This window comes from Myotis myotis, unplaced genomic scaffold (genome assembly GCF_014108235.1).
Source record: "Myotis myotis isolate mMyoMyo1 unplaced genomic scaffold, mMyoMyo1.p scaffold_m19_p_19, whole genome shotgun sequence".
NCBI classification, from domain to species: Eukaryota; Metazoa; Chordata; class Mammalia; order Chiroptera; family Vespertilionidae; genus Myotis; species Myotis myotis.
Window position 1 is genome coordinate 41,338,855 of NW_023416323.1, and position 14,317 is coordinate 41,353,171.

The window sequence follows — 14,317 nt, forward strand, 5'->3', positions numbered from 1 at the left end:
CGCACCCACCCCTGCACCGGGTCCCGTGTGCCTGAGCCCTGGCGGGTCACGTCCCCCACGACGTGGTTTCTCCCCTGAGCCACGGGGATGAAAACGCCCCCACGCCAGCCTGTTCCGGCGTGAAGTGACCTCGGGGCTATGAAAACCTCCTAAACGCGGGAGAAGGTCACCCAAGAGGAGCTGAGCCCACTCTGGCCAAGGCTCACCACCCGCCGCCACCACCGAGATGGGCGCGGGGACAGGGGCGCGGGCCCGGAAGCGGCTCCGCACCAGGTGTCGCCAGGGCTGGGCAAGGCCACGCCGTGACACGGACAGCTGAGAAATCCGCGGGCAGCGGCGGGTGGAGCCGGATGCCGATGGCTATCGGTGGGCACGCTGCCAGCTCCTTGGGGGACGGGGATGGCAGGAGCCACAGGTGGGCCACTGGGCCCCACGGGCCGGCAGGAGGCCTCCGGCCACGGCCAGGGAAGCCACAGGGCCGGGCCTGCGGGTCTCAGATGCCTGGGACGTGCTTTTCATGCCTTTCACTCTCCCCGAAACCTGCTGGGGCACTGCCACTCCGCAGGGGAGGAAACTGAGGAATGAGGATCGGCCCAGGGCCCGAGGCCGCCGGGCAGACGGAGCCGCACCCCAGCAGGACAGCCACGCAGCCGCCTCCCTGCTCAGCGGCTCCCGCCCAGGCCCAGCGCTGCACCTCCTCCCAGCACCGACCTGCGGGAGCCACAGCACCCAGCGCCCAGGTGCGAGCCGCCCAGCCCTGCTCCTCACGCTGCCGCTGCCCGGAGGGGGCCAGGGGGCCGGAGCCGCGGCTGCCACCAGTGTCACTGGCTCTGCCTGGAGGGGGCTGCACCCGGGACCCCCACACGACCCCGCTTCTCCGGCTGATCAGATGCGGCATCTCATTCGCTCCCGTGACCCAGGCCACAGGAGCTCCCAGCGCTCAGCTACGTACGTACGTCCCATTTTTTAATTTAAAATGTTTATTTTTTTATTGATTTCAGAGAGAGGAAGGGAGAGGGAAAGAGAGAGAAACATCAATGATGAGAGAGAACATGGACCGGCTGCCTCCTGCACACCCCCCACTGGGGATCGAGCCTGCAACCCAGGCCTGTGCCCTGACCAGGAATCGAACCAAACCATGACCTCCTGGTTCTAAGTCGACGCTCAACCACTGAGCCACACCGGCCGGGCTACGTGGGACTTTTTAAGCAGAGTAAATGCTTCAAAGATCCTCCATCAGCACCTCCTCCCCCCCGAGACCCAACCCCTCCAAAGCCCCAACGGGGCTGTGACCACTCTGCCTGCTCCCGGAGGCCCCGAACTTCCCATTATCGTCCGACTGGGCCAAGCTGCCATCACGCAGTGAGAGTGCCCTGCCCCTCCCTCCCGGACAGGAGGGGGAGGTGAGGGACGGGGCAGCCACCAGACACCTCACCCTGACCCTGGGGTGGGGGATGGAAAGTCATGGAAAGTCCTGCCCGGCCGGCGAGGCTCAGTGGGTGAGCGTCGACCCGTGAACCAGGAGGTCACGGTTCGATTCCCGGTCAAGGGCACAGGCCCGGGTTGCGGGCCCCATCCCCAGTGTGGGGCGTGCAGGAGGCAGCTGAGCTGATGGATGCTTCTCTCTCATCACTGATGTGTCTACTCACTATCCCTCTCCCTTCTTCAATAAAAATCAATAAAAACCTATTTTAAAAAATAAAAGTTACGGAAAATTCAAAGGGCCGGTCACCTACCTCCCAGCTGAGGCCGGACTCGCGACTCGAACGCAGGGCCCTGACTCGGCCCCAGCCTCCTGGCACCTGGGGGGGGGACACAGACCAGGGCCCAGCTCGAGCCCCCCACACCCCCCCTGCACCGGCCTCACCACGGACAGGCACAGGGTCCTGCATGCAAACGTGACAGCTCCCGGGAGAGGTGGGGGGTGGGGGTGGACACCCCTGAAGCCCACTCACGGAGTGACCAGAACAGGACAGTGCCCCATGGCCCTCGGTCTTCTCCCCTGTAAAGTGGGGACGGACGTCACCTACCACACTCCAGGGCAGAGGGGAGGCAGGGCTGGGTTAAAGCGATAGTGCCAGGCTGTAAAGAGGGGTCCGCATCCCCCAAGCGACATCAAGCCGGACCTCTGTCCTCTTAAAAGCACCCCCAAGCCTGTGTGGAGGCCCCACTCCTGCCCCATCCCACAGCTCGCTGCACCGAGGCCCTTCGAGCCCACCCCGCACCCGACACCCGGAAATGCCACTTCTCTCCCACAGAAAACCACTGCAGACCCCCGCCCCGGCGTCCACACCTTCCCTCTCGGGCCCAGAATCCGGAACAATCGCGAGCCTCCCCTCCTCCACACCCGGGGCCACAGGAAAACCCCAGAAGCCCAGGGCCCGGCGGGAGGCGGGCGGACCTGCAGCCCCCACCCCAGACGGCACCCCCAGACCCCACACTTCCTGCTGGGTCCCCCGGGCCCCCCACACTTCCTCTCTAGCCTCCGCGCGTGGCATCTCAGTCTCTTCCTTAATCTCGTCCAGGCAAAAGCACATCAGTGAAGTCACAGGATGGCTTCTTCCGAAACATACTCAATAGCTGACGACTGAACATGCTCATCCGCGGAGAGGCCGGGACCACCGAGGCCACAGCAGGTGCCTCCAAGAGAGGCTGGTCTGAGTCGCCCCTCACATCGCCCGGCTGTGCTCAGCGGCTGAGAGCCAGTGACAGCCCACGGTCACATGCCGTCCAGGCGGAGCGGCCAGACTCCGGCGGCCTGTCCAGGCCGTGGGCCAGGGGCCTGCGGCTCAGAGCCCAGCTGGCCCCCCGCCAGGGCTGGCCACAGAGGGAGCCCCCGGTGCCCACTGTTCCCACCTCCCCGTGGCGACAGGGCAGAGGCGCTGCTCCCTGTGTGTGTCCATGTGCCCGTGTGCGGAGCGTGTGGGCGGAGAGTCCGGAAGGACCCATCGCCATGGTGCGCGCTGGCCCCGGGCCGGGGCCGGGAGGCCGGACAGAGGGAGCTGGCCCGCTCTGCAGGCCTCCGCCGTCTCGGCACGCATCCCTCCCAGGCTGGGTGTTTGTTTATTTTCTCAGCCTAATAAAATAATCCCGTGTTCCTTCCTCGCGCGTGTGCGGTCATTGAGCAAAGCAGGGTGTACGTGTCCGTGGAAAGTGACAGCCTGAGCGGAAGGCGGGCGAGTCTGTGGTTCACAGACTTCTCGGGGCGACGGGCCAGATGAACGACACCACGGTGATAGGGCACCTTCCCGTCGAGGCGAAGAGCCGGTGACAGGTTGTCTCTGGTCCTCTGTCCGGGGCCAGGCCACCCGGCTGTCTGCCCAGGAGGCCCGAGAGGCTCCTCCTCCCCCAGCCCAGACCCTGTCCATCCCCTGCCCGGCAGGCCCGCCTGCTGGGGCTGGTGTCTGGCGGTCCCCGTGGGCCCAGCCGTAGGACAGATGGCGCCCCGTCCCCACACCCCACGTTACCTGGCTCTCCTCTGGGGGCCCTGGGCAGCTGGGCCGGGGGCTGAGCCGGCTCGCGGGTGGCCGGGCCCTCGCCTGCCCCTGGCCGGCCGGCATCCAGGCTCCCACATGTGCAGGCTGCTTCCCCGACTACCTAATGCGGGTGAGTCACATCTGGGATCCACAACTTCCTGCTCAGCGGGGCCGCGGGGGCAGCACAGCCTCAGCTCAGCGCCCCAGGGGTGCGTGGGGGCCCCCTCCCTGCCGCCGCCGAGCCCTCCGCCGGAGTGGGGGGAGCTGTCAGGCCCGGCTCCCGGCTCCAATGACTTCATGGAAATTGGAAGCTTTAAGCTGGAACAATTTTCAACAAGTGAAAATAAAACACGCACCAAAAACCTCCATTAGGAGCCCCGAGACCGCGGTCGGAGGCAGGGAGCAAATGGATCCTTAACGAGCAATTAGAGGCTCGCGCAGCCTGGCACGCAGCCTCGCCCTGGCCCCGCCGCTCACACCCCGGCCCGGGCCTCAGTTTCCCCACCCCCATCGTGGGGGGGGGGGGGGGGCTCGTCCATCTCTGAGACCCCAAAGTCCCCAGCCCAGCCGGCTGCCTCTCCAATCCCAGCTGCTCCCCCGCCGCCCCCCCACCCAAGTGGGGCCAGGCCAGGGCCCATGCCTGGAGTCCCCACTCCAAACTGCCAGAGCCTCAGAGAACCCCGGGCAGCCCTGGGCCCCCGGAGGCCAGGAATCAAACCTCACTCCCCTTCTGTGTTGCCAGGCCTCAGTTTCCCCACTGGGCTCCTGGGGGGCTCAGTGGTGAGGCAGCAGAGTAGGAGGGGCTGGGAAGCGGCGAGCAGAGGCCGCCTGAGATAGGGAAGCCCTTCTGAGCACGTGCCTGGGTGCTGGGGTCGCTGCCCACCTTTTATCCGCAAGGAAACCCTTCTGCTTGGTCACCAAGTGGGGAGCGGAGCCCGGTGTTCCCAGCTGACACCTCCTGCCCTCGCCAGGCCCCCCTTCCGGCTCTTTGCCCAGAGGAGACAGTGGTCAGACTCTTTGCTGCCGACTGTGTGCACCCCCACCCCCGCCCAGCCGCACCCCCCGCCCGGCCAGGCCTGGTACCAACTGGGCGCAGGCTAACTGGTTCTGCGGTCAGCACATAGGCACGGCCCCATGGAGCGGGTCCTGCTCCCACCTCCCTTCTAGGGAAGAGGAGACTGAGGGTCAGAGAGGACACAGCACCCAGGACAGGCAGAGCCAGGATCCCAACTCAGGTCTGTCTGACTCTCAACCACACGGGCCACGACCCTCCCGGGAGCAAGGAAGGGCCTCCCTGGGGACCGGCTGCCTCGAATCCCACTCCACCCTCGTCACAGGGAGTCCTGGGCCACTCTGTGCTCCCACACCTTCCGGACCAACTTCCCCAAAGGAGGGGCGGCCTGAGGCTCTCCGAGCACCGGACCGGGAAGACTGGTTTGGGCTCGCTCACGGTGCCAGGACACAAAGCACAGGCCCGACCCTTCCCTGTCCCACTCGGCAGCACCCGGCCTCCTCCCTGTGGGCGGGACCCCCCGGTGTGCTGGGGACAGAAATGCGACTGGGACACGGCCCCTGAGATCCAAGCTCCCAGGTTGAGCCGTGGACCGATGGCACGGCACAGAGATCTGGCGAGGCCCCGTGAAGGCCAGACACAGCCCGGAGCTCAGGGGACAGACCCCCCACCCCCAGAGGAGGGGACCCAAGACGGGGTGTCCCAGGCCGAGAAGGGGGCCCGGACACTCCCTGGCTGGTGCGTGGGAGCCGAGGCGGCAGAGAGCGCACAGTGGGCGGGAAAGACGAGAGCACCAGCAGGAACAAGGCAGACAGGGCTGGCCGAGGGGCACCGCCGAGCAGGGAGCCAACAGCCTGGCCCCCTCGAGTGTCCACCGAGCAATGGGGGTGTGACTCAGCCGTGAGGGAGACGCAACCCTGGAGCTTCTGTTTCAACTACGTGGGGAGATGCTCTCGGTCATCAGGCTGGGGCGACGGGGCTGGGGACAGGCACTGTGGTACTCAGGCTCCAGGCAGCCCCCGGTGACCTGGCCTCCTGCTGCTCACGCCCCTGCACAGTCACACAATCTCACACACACACAACATAGTGCAGACACACTGCGGGGTTTCTGAGGTCACGCGAGACGTCGCGTCTCCCCTCGCTATCTCCTGGACCAGCCGGTGGGGGAAGCCGGCCACCACACGGCCTCCCGCCAAAGCCAGCACCAGCTTGCTATCCACGAAGGCGGGTCCCCCGGCCCCGGTGCAGGCTGGGCTGCCTCATGCTCACCGGCATTGCCAGCTCAGAAGTGAGTGGGGGTCGCCTCTCCCCAAGACGCCCCCATGACATTCCTGCCAAACTGGTCCGCACCCAGATTCTCACAGCGGGAACACAGCCCACTCTGTGCGGCCAGCGGCCTGCGTCCCTGCGCTCAGCCCGCCCCGGGTGTGTGTGTGTGTGGGGGTGGGGGTGACCTCGCTGAGGCAGGCTCAGCCTTGGGGTCCCAGACCGATGTTTCACAGAGGGGGTGGGAGGTGATTCCCACGCATCGCGTCACCGCGGCCTTCAGGGCTGCGGGATGTGCTGGGCCCCCGTGGAGGTGCTCAGGGCCCCCTTCTCTCACGGGCAGGAAGCGGGGTGTCCAGAGCGGAGCAGCTAGAACAGGGGCCTCCGGACTCCTCACTGGGGGGGCTCAGGGTGGTGGATTGAGCCGCAAAGCCACTGCGCATACAGTGTGCGCTAAGAAGTCAGCGCCGTGGCCTGCGACCCGGCGCCCGGCCCCTCCTGTTAGAAAGAAACCTACGGGAAGCTGCCTGTCCCGGTCCCAGTGCCGGGGAGGAGAGAGGAGAGGGGACAGCCCTACGGTGTGTTGGTGCAGCCGGCCGGGGGCAGGGGCCGGCTCCCAGGGCCCCCAGGGTCCGGCTCGGCCAAGCCCGGGCGACGGGGCTGCGGCCAGGGAAGGGCAGCCCGGGTCAGGCCGTGTTGAGTCACAGCAGAGGATCCTAGAGGAGCAGATGTGAAAGCAACTGCTCTGCCAGCCCCGGCCTTGTTTCCTGTGAAAACCTGGCAGCTGGGCGACACCCGCGGACGCCTGTCCGTCCCCCGCGATGGGAGCCCGGGGAGCGGGAGGAAGGCCCGCCCGCCCTGCGGATCCTGGGAGGGAAGAGCCGGGCCTTCGAACAGCAGCGGAGGGAAGGGCCCTCTCGCTTTCCTTCAACATTACAGGCGTGTGTGTGGGTGTGGGTGTGTGTGAGAGTGTGTGTGTGTGAGTGTGCGTGTCCACATGTATATTTGCATGCAAAAAACATCTGGAAGCTGGGCCAGTGTGGCTCAGTGGCTGAGTGTCGACCCATGAACCAAAGTCACGGGTTCAATTCCCCATCAGGGCACAGGCCCAGCTGTGGACTGGATCCCCAGTAGGGGGCAGTCTATCGATGATTCTCCATCATTGACGTTTCTATCTCTCCCTCTCCCTTCCTCGCTCTGAAATCAATAAAAACGTATTTTTAAAAAAACACACACGGAGGGAGATGTCTAAACCATTGGCCATTTGGACACGGAAGGGACAGTTAGGAGGTAAGAGCAATATTTCAGGAGCCACGTCAGCAGGCTGGCGGGAGCCGGTGACCGCGGCGGCTGAGGGGGTGGGGGTCACACTCCCTATCCCCCTGCGTGTGTGACTCCTCCACAGGCAGCGCTGAAGCCTGGTCACCGAGAGACGTGGCACCTGTCGTCTCATCTGAGACGCCCGCCCGGGGCCTCGCAGCCCCTTCCTCCGGGAGGACTGTGCAGCCCTGCAGGGAGGCGACGCCCCAGGTGTCACAGCTGGTAACACCGCCACAGGGTCAGCCTGCTCCCCAAGGGAACGGGGGGTGGGGGGGGGAGCTTCCCATGCTCCATCCTCACCTGAAAACCCATCACACTTGGCAGAGACAACCTCAGGCCCAGCCATCAACCTCCCAGCATGGAGCAGAGGCCTCCTCCTCCCCCTCCTTCCCCTCTTTCCCTTCCTCCTCCTCCTCCTCCTCTATCTCCTCTTCCTCCCCCCTTCCTCCTCCTCCTCCTCTGTCTCCTCCTCTGTCTCCTCCTCTCTCTCTTCCTCCTCCCCCTCCTTCCCCTCTTTCCCTTCTTCCTCCTCCTCCTCCTCTATCTCCTCTTCCTCCCCCCTTCCTCCTCCTCCTCCTCTGTCTCCTCCTCTTTCTCTTCCTCCTCCCCCTCTCTCCTTCCCCTCCTCTCCCCCTCCTCCCCTCTCCTCCCACCACCTACACAGGAGCTTAATGGCTCCCAGCACCAGCCAGGCAGGCAGGCTTCTCACCCCCTCTCCTGGGAGCCTCCCTGTCTCATCTCATCCTCTGACCACAAAGCAGTTCACCCAAGGGGGCGGGGAGTGGGGCGCGCTTGGTGCCTGGGACCTCCACGCCCCCAGGCGCGGCCTGACCACAAACCCGCGTCCAGCCTGCGGGCCCAGGAAGTGGAGAGAAGGACCCGCCGCAGGCACAGACCGAGCCGCCGGCTCCAGGCGCAGTGCTCCGCCGGCACAGATACCGAGCCGCCCAAGCGACCAGCACAGGGGACAGAGCCCAGCCAGCGACCCAGGCACCACAAGCCCCGCGGCTCCACTCACAGAGCACGGGCCGGCTTCCCTAGACGGCAGCGGGGAACACGGGTGCCCACGACGCTTCCTGATCATGTGTCTTAAAGAGCGAGCTGGAAAGATGTGCGTCGTTACGGTAATGGCTGCTTCACAGAGACTCTGGGGTCCCCCGACGGCTTAGGCTTCCTGGCTTTTCAATACGGAACTGGAACCATTTCTGTAACGAAGTGAAAGGCATTTCGAGAGAAGAAACCAGCTGTCTTTCTCCTCCTCCCCAGGAATGTCGGTCAGAGCCACGGCCCAGGAGGCAGGAGCTGCCTGGCTGTGGGACCCCCAAGCTCACACTGCCTCTTAGAGCCTCAGTTTCCCTATCTGTCAGACGCCACGCTGAGCTGCTCCGGCCGTCCTCGAGGTGAGGCCTGGACTAGCAGCCATGCCCACCAGGTCAGGTGAGGAGGCCTGGCCAGCCCGGCCCCGCCCCCACCACCTGTGCCCGTCGGCTCAGTCCTTGTCCCCCTGGGCACCCACTGGCCCTGCACCCAGGCTGGTGTGGAACTACGAGCACCCTGTCCTCCTCGCAGCCACGTGCAGAGCGCCCCCTGCTCAAGGCGGCCAGGCCACGCCCTCCTACCCTCCCACCACCAGGAGGTGTGTCCCCGTTTTACAGGGGAAGGAGCCCGCCCACCCACATACACCAAACCCAGACGGAGACTGCGGCCTGGGCCCGTCCGTGGGCCCCTCCTCCCCAGCCGTCAGCACACCACCCAGCACCCCTTCCGAAGGGCCAGCTGCCCCGCTGAGGGCTGCGGGCGGGGTCCCGGGAGGACGGGGTGCATCCATCCTGAGAAAAGGCCGCACGTAAACAGTTATCAAGTCAGTTAATATTGACACAACACTCCGACCAACAGTCCCCACCCAACGACGTCCTTCACCCCGAGTCCCACGCTGCCTTCGGCCTCCTCGGATCTGGACCTGTTCCTGGGCCTCTGGCATAAGCATCCTCAGCGTCTCCATTTCATACATGAGAAACGGAAGCTCAGAGAGGTTGACGTACTTGCCCGAAGTCACACAGCCAGGGAGCGCCCGGGGGTTCCCTCGGGAGCCCGAGTTCCGGTCCTCCAGACAGGAGGCCTCGCGAGTAATCGCCCCGTTAATGATTGCAGAAAGCGCGCCCTCTGCAAACAGCTGGCCGCCAGGTGCTCACTAACCACGGGAGTGCCTCCCGCACACGCCAGCTGGGCGGCCAGCTCCTGCACGGCCCCGCGCCCGCCCCCACCCCCACCCCCACCCGCAGGGCCCCCACGAGCCCCTCTATACAGCCGGGGACAGGAGAGGACCCTGCAGGGCTGGGGCCAGCATCTCCTGCCTTTCTTTGTCCCCCTCTTCAAGTGACCATCCGGGCCCAAGTGCCCATGTCCGAAAGCAGAGAAAGGCACCTGCCCCAGAGCCATGTCCCTGACCACGGCCCCCCGTGCTGAAGGGGACCCCTGAGGTCAGCTGCCCCAGGGGCTGAGCGTCGGAGGCCCACTGCACGCCCCCAGCGGAGGGAAGGGTTTACAGGAGGCAAGGGCTGGAGGGGGAGGGGAGGGAGTACTCACCCGGGGACACAAAGGACTCGGGACTCTGGGGGTCCCACAGCAGTACTACAGAGAGGAGGAGAAGCCCGTCAGCTGATCCCCCAAACTCCACAGCGAGGGGGTCGTCCACTCCTCTCAGGACCCAGGCCAGGCACACCAGCTTGAGAAGCCACCCTCTTTGTGGTTCCCAAATGGGGGTGCATCAGAGCCTGGAGGCTCCCGCCAGCCTTGCCACCATCACCCCCAGCCTGGCCCCCTCTGGAGAGGGGCCGCTATCACTCTGGCCCCCATCAACTAGCTCCCCGACGGCGGCCTCACGGCCAGATGCCAGCAGGCGCACAGGGAGAGAAAGGTGCCGCCGTGGCTCCTGGGCCCGAGGTCCAGCCGCCTGCTCAGGTTGGGGGCTAATTGGTACCGAAATGCCTCAGAACCCTGGCATCCCCCCGGGCCACCCTATTAAAATCAGAAGTTCGCACAGCCTCCCGACCCCCGGGCAAACCCAATGTCAAGTTTCTAACCAGCAGAGCTGCTCTTGAAACTTCTCCAGAACCAACAAAAGAGGAATAAAGTTTTGCTTTGCTTCCCGATCGCAGACAATTTTGAAAATACAGAAAGTGTAAACAAAGGAGCGATGTATCAACAAAGTCCACAAGGATATTTCCGTAGGGACTTCTGCAGCGCCCGCCGCCCTGGGGGCCTCCCTCTACAGGTGTCTGGGGTCAGAGTGCAGCGCTCTGTGTCTCCCATTGGCCAGTGGGCGCAGGAGGCATGACTCGCCTCCCCAGTCCCGCCTCCCCCCAGGCCCAGGCCCCGGCCCGGGCCCACCACTCAGGCTCCCTTGCTGGACTCCACAAAGCCACTGTCACCCATCAGCAATCCCTTTGTGCCCAGCTACACAGAAAGGGGGCCTGAGAGGGGGGTCAGCCTCAAAGCCCAGAGCACCCCGGGTTGGGGCAGGACCAGGAGGAGGGGGAGGTGGGCAGGCCGTGTGTTTTGCTCTTGTAGGATTTAACTTGAGACTCTGCCTGCCAAGGTAGGGTCAGCTCCCAATGGCTACTCAAACAGACCCCCCACCCCAGAACCCCGGAGGCCGGGCTCTGGTCCCAGCTCCAGGCCCGACCTTTGACGACCTCAGCTTTCCCACCTGTAAGTGGGGCTCATCACTCCGGCCCTGACTCACAGGACCCCAGCATTCAAGGGGCGTCATGCCGTGGCTGTGTAAGCCACCTGCCTCATACCCTGGAGGGCGCCCCCTGCCCCCTCCCCCATAAGAGGCCAAGAGCACCCACTCTCAAAGCCAGAGGATCTGAGGAGAGAGGACCCCACGTCCAGGCTCCGTCACCACCTCTGCCCGTTTCCTTCATGCGAAAGGTTAGGTTTGGGGTCCCCCCAGTGAGGATCCAAGTCAGGGGCCAGAGCCTGCCCACTGTCCCATCTGCCCCCTCCCCCTCGCTGGCAAGGGGCCTGCCCACTGCCCCATCTGCCCCCTCCCCCTCACTGGCGAGGGGCCTGCCCACTGCTGGCTCTGGGTGGATGGCTTCCCACCCCAAGCCCGGGCTTGCCCTCCCGGAGGCTTCTCCTAGGGGCTGTTTTCACTTTAAACAGACACAGTGGACCCTTAAACAAGGGGGAGGGTGCTAGGGCTCCACCCCCACCCGGTGCGAACCCCACGGGTACCTCTGGCTCCCCCAGAACTTGACGACAGTTCCTGCTCTCTGGCATCCGTGGGACGCTGGTTCCAGCCCCCCCCCCCTCCCCCAATACCCAACCCCAGGTGCCCAGGTCCCTCCTATGAAGTGGCCTTGAGGGCGTGGGAGCCGGAACAAAGCAGGCAGGCGGCTCCGCATGGGGATTCCCAGCCACAGGGTCGGAAGGACGCTCCCGTCTGCGCGGCAAAACCTGGGGAGACCCTGGACTGCCCGTGTCTTCATTGAAAAAAAACCCGGACGTCAGTGGACCCTGTTGTCCAAGGGCCAGCGATATGCCGACACTGTCCGTCCCCCTGTCCGTGTCTGGGACATGGACAAAGCTGCCCTCTGCCACCGTGAGCACAGGCCTCCCCACAGCAGGGAGCGGGTGCGGGCCTGGGGGGCAGCGGGGTGCCCCTCTCCCTGGTCTGCCCTGTAGTGGGGGCAGTGGCACTGGGCCCCTATTCCTGCCAGCCGGGGCCCTATCTGGGCACATTCTCCCTCCCCTTCCCCCCCCCCACCCCAACCCCGCAAGGGCCCTGGGTGGGGGACCGAGGGAGGGGACATGGGGAGACCATCCCCAGGCCCCAGCCAGACAGAGGCGTGGAGGGGAAGGGGGTTGGGGCTGGGGTCCCAGTGGGCCGGCATCCCCCCCCCCCGCTGCCCCCCTCTCAGGCCTGGGAAGGCAGCCGGGGGAGGGGCCGGCTCAGCCCTCCACCCAGAGGAGCCCGCAGGCGCCCCGCACCCCACAGGCACCCCTATGGCGCAGGCTCGAGGGCCGGCGGGCGCATCCCGGCCCCTCCCCCACCCCGGGGCGCGCGCTCCAGCGCCGGCGGCACCTCCCCGCGGCCCCCCCCCCCCCCCCCCCCCGCGCTCACCTGCCCCGCGCACCTGCCCGCGCTCCTGCCCCGGCGCCGCCCGGTCCCCGCCGCCCGAGTGTCAGCGCCCCGGCCGCGGGCGGGACCGGCCGTGCGGGCTGGGGCGGCGATGCGATGTGGCCGCAGGCGCCCCCCGCTGGCGATCGGGGTCCCGCCCGGCCCGGCCCAGCCCAGCCGCGGGCGCAGGCGGCGAAGGGGGGCGCCCCGCTCGCTCCGACCCCCATTCCGCCGCGCCCGCCCGGTCAGCGTGGGGGGGCCCGGGCGCCCTGGAACCCGGGCAGGAAACGAGCCCTTGCGAACCTGCTCTCCGGGGCGCGCACGTGTCTGGATCGGGACGCGCCGGGCGCTGCGGCCCCACCGGCAACACTTTCTAGCAAACTCCTCCCGGGCGCCCAGACCCGCCCCGCACCCCAGGAACGCCCCGTTTCTGGAAGGATCCCTCCTCCGCGGACTCATGCCCTCCCGCCAGGGGAGGAAGCTGGGGTGGCCACCGGCGGCCTCACTCGGGCCTTGAACTCCGGGGGGGGGGTCCCGAGGTGGGATTGAAGCCCCCGCCCCGCCCCTGCACACAGTAGGTCCACCTTTATCCACCTGTCTGTGCCGGCACCAGGAAGCCAAAGCCCGCCTGAGAGAGCAGGTGCCCTCGCCCTGGCCGGTGTGCCTCAGTGGATAGAGTGTCAGCCTGCGGACTGAAGGGTCCTGGGTTCGATTCCCGGTCAGGGCACAGGCCTGGGTTTCGGGCTCCATCCCCAGCAGGGGGCGTGCAGGAGGCAGCTGATCCATGACTCTCATCATTGATGTTTCTCGCTCCCTTTCTCTCTGGAATAAATTTATATATATATATGGAGAGTAGGTGTCCTCACCCTGTGGCGTGGCTGGAGGTTGCTGGTTGGTTCCCAGTCAGGGCACACAGCTGGTGGCGGGTTGGCGAGGCATCTGCAAGGGCAGCCGGTGGGTATTGTTCTGTTTCTCTCCCCACCTTCTCTCTCTAAGCAAGTCCTCAGGTGAGGACTTAAAACAACAATAAATAAATGGGGGAAAAAATAAAGTAGGTGTCACAACTCACCCCACTCGCTGCTTCCCACAAGCCAGGGCGGGCCCAGAGCGGGCGGCAAAAAAAAAATCTGTCCCGTTTCCGCGGCGCCCGGATGGGTGAGCAAGGGCCGCTCCGCTCCCGAGTCACAGCTGGGAGGGCCAGGACGGGGCTGAAGGGACCTGCAGGGCCAGCGGGCGGGTAGGACAGAGGCCTGCGGAGTGTCTCCCTTCCGCTGCCCCGAGTGCCCTGACGCCAGTGAGAACCCGGGTTCCCACTGTGCTGAGAGGGTCGCGGGCGCAGCTATTAAGCCCATTTCTCAGGTCCAACCTCAGAGGCCCCGGCCGGAGCTCCACGGGCAGATTCTGGGGGATCTACGGTTTAACAGGCACCCGGTGATCCTATGACCGCAGGTTGATAAAACCCTGGTCCACTGGGAACCCCGTGGTGGAATCCGGAGCCAGGGCCCCAGCTTACCTTAGCTTAGAGGGAACAGCCCCGCAGGGGCCTGGCTGAGGAACTGGGGTGAGGTGCTGGCAGGTGAAGATCTGCTTCCACTCCAGACGGCGGGACACGGGGTCCCAGAGCCTCCTGACGGGGGCGCGGGGCCCTCTGGGCTGGAGCCGTGCCACTTTCCTGGCAAGGTCACCGCTGCGTCTGAGGGCTCACCCGGGAGATTTGAGCCGCAGGGACGCCTGGTTCCAGAACTGGGCGCGATGGTAGGCACACCTGATGCTCATCACAGCCACAGCCCACGCCCGCACGAGGCCTCGCCCACCCTCCTCAGAACCACCTGCGGCTCCTGCTGGTGTCCTGCAGCCCAGGTCGACCCTGGAGAGGGAGGGGGCCCGGGCGGGGTGGGCCCTCTGGCCCCTCCAGAGTCCAGGAGCCCTCCCCCTCTGCAGGGAGCGATGCTGCAGCTTCCACCCACGTGTCACCTTTCCCCAGAGCTCTGACCAGCTCTCCCAACAGCAGACGGGAAACAGCGGGGGCGGGGGGGGGGGGGGTGCGTCCAACACGCCTCCGCTCACCCTCCACTGCCGGGCAGCCCACCTGCGGGGGTACCTCAGGGCGCGGCC

At 66.1% G+C, this 14,317-nt stretch overlaps 1 protein-coding gene and 1 long non-coding RNA gene across 7 annotated transcripts in view; one reads left to right on the forward strand and one right to left on the reverse strand.

Annotated features, from left to right (window-relative positions):
- The window catches only part of ADCY7 (adenylate cyclase 7), a 38,894-nt gene extending 24,928 nt beyond the window's left edge, over positions 1 to 13,966 (reverse strand). Inside the window, exons 1-3 of one of the 6 annotated variants that reach the window (XM_036345126.1) lie at positions 13,716 to 13,966; positions 13,069 to 13,216; positions 8,093 to 8,279 (exon numbers count right to left, since the gene is read on the reverse strand). The gene's annotated coding sequence lies outside the window, so the exon portion shown is untranslated. Of the gene's footprint in view, positions 1 to 3,467; positions 3,608 to 8,092; positions 8,280 to 12,205; positions 12,231 to 12,505; positions 12,589 to 13,068; positions 13,217 to 13,715 lie in introns of those variants that run through there. The other 5 variants (XM_036345127.1, XM_036345128.1, XM_036345129.1 and 2 more) reach the window with 5 other exon arrangements.
- LOC118674010 lies at positions 378 to 3,102 on the forward strand. The gene is made up of 2 exons (XR_004973553.1): positions 378 to 948; positions 2,526 to 3,102. It is a non-coding gene; the product is annotated as an uncharacterized LOC118674010 (long non-coding RNA).
- Positions 13,967 to 14,317: the final 351 nt, after the last annotated feature.